The sequence below is a fragment of the Quercus robur genome, chromosome 6 (assembly GCF_932294415.1).
Source record: "Quercus robur chromosome 6, dhQueRobu3.1, whole genome shotgun sequence".
Classification (NCBI taxonomy): domain Eukaryota; kingdom Viridiplantae; phylum Streptophyta; class Magnoliopsida; order Fagales; family Fagaceae; genus Quercus; species Quercus robur.
This window is the reverse complement of record NC_065539.1, coordinates 9,803,488-9,810,485: the sequence shown is the minus strand read 5'-3', so window position 1 is coordinate 9,810,485 and position 6,998 is coordinate 9,803,488.

The window sequence follows — 6,998 nt, the reverse complement described above, 5'->3', positions numbered from 1 at the left end:
AAGGATTAAAAAAAAAAAAAAACAAAGATGGCCATGTTCATGTAGGGAAAAAAAGGAAGAATGAATATTTAAGAATACTATCATGTTGGTAAACTTCATTCATAAATGGGTGTGTTTCATTGGATTTATTGCAGCAATGATGATGGTAAAATGAAATTTAGGCAATGATAAGAGACCAAATTCTTCACCAATCAGTTCCAATGAAAAGAATGAAAGAAAAACTAATATTTAATAATAAAAAAAATCAAATGTTCTAGCAGTTGTGTGGGTCTTTTTCTTTTTTCTTTTTATTACCACCTGGATTTTTGAAGTTGATATAGAGAACAATAATTTGCATAATGAATACTTCATATTAGGATGCATCATACCAAAAAAATGACAAGATATATAATATACTTATACTACAATTAATCTTCATTTTCATTACCACGTCATCTTTGCCAAAACAGAATAAACTATCCAAAAATTGTGACTTTAATAATAATAATAAATCAAAGTCTTTTCTAAATGAGTTTCCTGAATATAAAAGTTATCAAATGCTATAAGAATGATTCTTTGTTTGCTTCTAGGTAATACAAATGTCTCACTCTATGAGTATATTCTCTATTGTTTTAATTATTTTAAATGACAATAAATTAGGCTACTCTATTTTATTAGGAAAAAAATACGTTTTAGGTTTCTATTTTCTTTTTATTAATTATTATCATTAAATCACAATAATCATTCAAATAATAATTACATTCTCTCTCTCTCTCTCTCTCTCTCTCTCTCTCTCTCTCTCTCTCTCTCTCTCTCTCTCTCTCTCTCTCTCTCTCTCTCTCTCTCTCTCTCTCTCTCTGTGTGTACACACACACACATGAACAAACCATAACAAGAGAGAAATATTCGATTGCACAAAAATTTACACTAAGATTTCTCTTCTTCTTTATTTTTCTACTTATTATTATTATTATTATTCTTAATATGTCAATTTGAATTCATTGTTTTTGTAAAAGCCATATTTACTCTACACTATATTTAATTATGAAATTTTTAGCGTATGTTGTATATATATATTTGATAGCTGATTTAAATGATTTTTTCACAAAATTTTGTTTGAATAATTTGATAAATTATGTTATATATTTTTGGGCTTTATTATTATTATTTTTATTAATGGCAGTTTACTGATTTATGTGGTAAGAATTTTCTTTAGGCGATTCATAAAATGATCATTAACAAATTTTTATTAAATTTTTTTTTCTTTCAAATAATTACGTTTAACCACAAAATAACCATTAATAATATTCTCACGCATTGTGTGGGTTTGCGACTAGTATTTTATATAGTTAAGTCAAATCCTAATGAAACAATGCCTACAACTCCATCCTCATCCCCATCGGTAACTTGAATTTCCTCTTCATCATCATCATCGAATCTGGATTGGCTGGGGCTTTCTTTTCTCTGTTTGGTTTTTGGAGCAACTACACGCATCCATGGATCAAATTGAAATCCATTCTCATCTGTTGACAGACAACCCTTATGTACCTTTCAACACTCCTGTTCCTGATGACTAAGTATACCACACCTATAACAGAAGGTAGGCAGCCTTTCATACTTAAAGAACACCCAACCTTCCTCCACCCCTTCAATATGAACCATTTTTCCTCTCATAAGGGGTTTGGTAACATCAATATCAACTTGGATCCTAATGAAGGGACCCCAAGAAAATCCACTCTTCGGGGCATCAACCAAAATCGGAACTCCAATCTCATTGGCAATTCGGGAACCAACAGATGAATTCATACTTTTAATGGGAATATTGAAGACCCGAATCTAAAAAGGAGAGTATTTGAAGAAAACATTACCTGGACTGAGATCACCTGTAAATCGCTTCAGTAAAATCAATCTCCTATCAAAGGACCAAGGACTTTTGTCTAGAACCTCCACCATGTCCTCCTCACTTATAAAGATAGCCAAAAAAAAAAATATATATATATATATTGTTTGAACCTCTTTAATAGTAACATCATGCAACCCACGCCAAAGTTTTTGGACTGTGGATTTAAACGCCTCCTTGTTAAATTCCTTGCTAGTTTGTAACTTGAATAGGATACTAAATTTTGCATGTTGTTTTGAGTTTGACACATCGTGGGAGCTCACGGCCAAAACTCCTTTTTCATCATCCGAGAGATTAAATTTCCTCCACATCTCCTCCATTGCCGCATCCATTGATAATGACAAGTGTATCAAAGAAAGAAAAGAAGGAAAATAAAAGAAATGGATGAAAAAAGATAAAAAGAAAAGAAAAATCCCCTACTACAATCAGCAAAACAGACCAGAGAGGTTTGAATCTTACATTGGACAACGTAAGTTGGTTTCTTTTACTTCCCAAGACTCCAGAGAGTCAAGGAGAGAAGAGTTAGGCTAATTAGTGTTTAAACAACATTACACAACTCACAATAATGGGAGAAAGTAAAACATTGGGGGTTGGAAGAGTAATTTCTATTGTTTAGTTCCATTGAATGATAGAAATAAATGTGGAAGAATTGGAGAGAATAACTTGTGGTTGAGACCACAATCCTTAGTAGCCTAAATTGGACAGAAGAGGAATGAAAACTAGAAAAGACAAAATATTGGATAACTAATTTAAAAATGATGTGGGATAAATTTACAAATATATCCTTAACTTTTCTAAACCAAAAGATGAGAACATGTCAGATATACCTAAGGGGCATAATGGTAAAAATATACATATTTCCTTTCCTTTTACTTTACAAACCAAACTAAGGAAAGATGGATTAGATTTTATCCTTCTTTCCTTTTCTTCTTATATCCAAATACATGTACGGAAAATAATTTGCTTTTCCCTTTCCCTTTCTCTTCCTTTTTTCTTTTTTCTTCCTACCTTAGCTACAGCCAAACAGAGTATGAAATAATTATTGTAAATAAGTGATTTAAATGTTCCATTTTTTTTTTTTTTGGAACAAATATGATATGATTTGAATTAATGGTATCTACTTCATGATGATTGTTTTTTATTATCACAATAAGATACCAATAACTTCTTTTTTACCATAGGCAAGATTTAATCCCTGCTCCATCCAACGATAAGAAATTTTACCGGTTAATTAAGATAAATAAAATCCACATAGCAACAAGTCTTCCAATGCATCATCTTTAACTATTTTTCTTTATTCTACCGGTCTTGAATTGTTGCTACCTTTAGTGCCAACAAGTTAATAGTTATTTCTAGTTTTCTACAGGTTGGCACATTAGCAGGACTTATTTCTAAATGCAACATAAAAAGCGCCCATGTAAACGCAAGAAAGTGAGAATACCATAGGGAAGATTACAAAACAACATGATAGTATTTGGTATTCATAAAATCCACCATAGGCACATGATGAGAATTTAAGATCACATGTTTGGAATTAAATTGGTCTACCATGGTGTTTAGGATACAACATTTGTAATTTTAACTTGTGTTCCCCATGAGATCTGTTCTTGGGATCGATGCAATAATGAAATATCTAGTTGACTTGCCCATGAATAAAGCTTCTAATCTATGGTTGAAGATTGAATTAAACAGAGGGTTCCTCTTATCATATTTTCTTCCACCAATCCGTACAATATGTAAAAACAACTTGACATATGCAACATTCCAATAGCTTTCTGTCATAACGTGAGTCCAATGCGGAAGACACAACACTGGCCAATATGATTAAGATAGTACTAATCTTAATGCAATTTGCTTAAAGCCTATAAAGTCAGCTATTTTTTATTAGTCTTTCTACTATTACAGATTTTGTCTCAATTTGATACATGTGTGACTGTAATTGATGAACTATCATTCTTACTTGGAATGTGACACATAAATTGTTTCTATAAACTTTCACTTTTTTTTAATTGATCAATGTATGTGATATCTTTCGGTTAATACGTTTATATATATATATATATATATATATATATATATATATATATATATATATATGTATATCCAATTGGAGTCCTACGCTAGCTATTGGCAATGGTGGTGCAGAGGGTGGAGCCTTGGTGGAGGAGGAGGTGAGCTAATTAGAGAGAGAAAGTTAAGTGAGAACTTTCTGGATTAGGGGGAAAGGTGTGAAAATTTTGAAAAATAAAATAAACTGTGAGATGGAGATGGAGATGGGTAATAGATCCATTTTTAAAATATCAATGACTTGGCATTAAGTAGAGCCATTTTGGCTTTCTCAAAAAAGTAGAGCCTTTTTGGATATTAAGAAACGTAGAGCATTTTTCACCATTAAATGAAAATCTACTGTTTAATTCAAACTATCTCAAACAAATATTCAATTTACATCCAATTTAGACTTTTAAAGTATTCAATACTGGTCACATAAAAGAAAGTATTCAACATTGGAAAATAAATTTTCTTATTTATTTTATATTATCTTACATAAAAATAAGATATCTAATCAAAAGTTATATAGATAAAAAAATTGGGTCAATAAGTTATATATATATATATATATATCCTTGACCCTCGAGTGAAATTTTTTACTTTGATTATATTTTCATTCCTAAGAAAATAATAAATAAATTAAAGAACAAACAAACAACCAAAACAAAAAACAAAAAGGAAGCAAATAAACAAACGAATGTGAATAATTTAATCACATAAAATAATTAAAACACCCTTATAGTTTTAACTAGATTGAATTGGTTATATGATGAGAATTTTTTTAACAAAACAAAAATAACAAGCACAAGGGAGTAAATGTCATTTCTAAAAATAGAAGTGGGCTTTTGACATTTCACCAAACCATAAGGGATGTTCGTAAAATTTACTTAGAAAAGTGTTAAAGATAATATTATTTATGTTAATTTATTATACATTTGGTGCAAGAGGCCCATTTATATACCCAACCCATATACACATAACCCTAGTTCCTATTGTCTACCATGTATATACCCTTCTAGGGTTCATTGTACAATCACTTGAGTCTATAGTAACAATGCAGCAATCAAGAGCTTTTTTCATAAATGTTGGCAGTCAAGCCGAATCATGTAATTTTTTTGTATTTTTTTTTGGTTTTATGCTCTCGCTCACTACAATGCTTTCTTTTTCATCTTTAATTTCAACATGGTATCAGAGCCAACAATCTTAGCTTGTCCTTTTAATCCACCAAACTCACACTAGTTTTAGATCGAAAATCGGCCAAATTCGGTAAAAAGAAATCACATATCCAATCAAACTCCCACAATTGCACCACTGTCTTCACCAAGCAAGTCCTTATCGATTCCTCCTCCAGCAAGCATCTCAGATTCCCTATCATAGCCTCTTAAGTCACCAAACCAGCCTCAAATGTCGTCACTATCATAGATTGAAAACCCACAAAGTTGCACCACTTCTCTCTCAAATTAGTGCAATTTAATTGACTTTCACGCAAAATGAACTACACCAAAAACTTCCACGGCCTCAATCAAGCAAACCTAGTGTCAGAAACTACTCCATGCATTCTCGCACACTCTCGAAAAGACCTCACGCATCTCACAAGGTTCACTCGTCATATGCCACTCCAAATCCCTAATGTCATCAATGATGTGCAACATGCCAAGCTAGCAACTCTTCTCTCTTAGGTACACCCGAACCGCAAACTGGACATCTTAATTAGATCCTGTAAGAACCAAGTACAAGGCTTCTGGACCTTTGGTCACTTGGGCTCACAATTTATTTGTGGTGGGTTTAAGGATTTCCTACAATGGGTCGTTCTCGGCAGAGAGACTCAAAGTAACACTCAGTTGATACCCTCTCCTTGACTGTTTTCTCTCAATTTTTCTGAACCCCTTCTTCTCCCAACTTTCTTCTATTTATAGCTAACGTTAGTGGGGAAATTATGATTACAGCCACCGTTAGTGCTACTGGAGGTCCAATATTATCTGATTAAAGTGGGTGTTTAGGTGAAAGGGCGGTGCAGCATTTACGATCTTGGAACTTGGCTCCATCTTGACCGACTATGTTCGGCAACTCAGTTCCCTGGGAATACCACAATTTCCCGGGAACAGTTCGTATATTTAACCAGGAACGTTTGTCCGATCACCTCTCGGAATTCAATACCCCACGCTTGTTCGTACATGAAGGAAACTCCAAGAAGGGCGCAGGACAACCAGACTTTTCTGCTGGACCTTTGCCCAAGGCTGGTATGGGCCTCGGCCCGGGGCTTGCGTGGGATTGGGCCCAGGGCCTGTATGGGACTGGGCCCAGGGCCTGTGTGGGCCTGGGATCTCGGTGCCGTACAGATCCTATAGACCGGTTGAGTAGGGATGCCAATTTAAATCCATCTCACGTGCCCCTAATGGGGCAGGGATTATAAGGCGTCTGTGTGTGTGTTCAGCCTTCAAATTTAAATTTATGATGTCTTTTTGGTGTTGTATTTTTGAATTTTATATTTTTATGTTTTAAGATTTAATTTTTGTATTGTTATATTTGATTTTTTTTTTTTTTTTGTGTTTTTTAATACTCAATTGTTGTATTATTGTACTTTGAGAATGTTTTGTAATGTTAGAACTTGTTTTTTTTTTTTTTTTGATGTTTTATGAGTTTAAATTTAATGTATGATATATTTCAAATAAAAGTTTAGCAAATTATATAAAAAATTAATTGTGGTGAGACGGAATGGGTATTGATTGATGCTCACTAAGATAAGGTGGAGCAAAAATAAATAATAAATAAAAAATATTGCCCCAAAGTTGGAGTAGGGTGGGTGCGGGGAACATGAAACCCGCCTAGTTGCTAAACCTATTCTTGACCTAGCAAAATGGGTTCGCTAAATCAAACCATTAACCAACTAGTTGATCAAAATTTGACTACATTGACATGCCTATTTTTGCATGGATTCCGATTTTAAGGTCTATTTGCTCATTTAAGGCTCCTAAATAACTCAAATTGGTCACACAAAATTTACCAACTCACTTACATGTGCTTCATCACATCATCCTCCTTCATTGATCTTCCTAAAGCCATCAATATT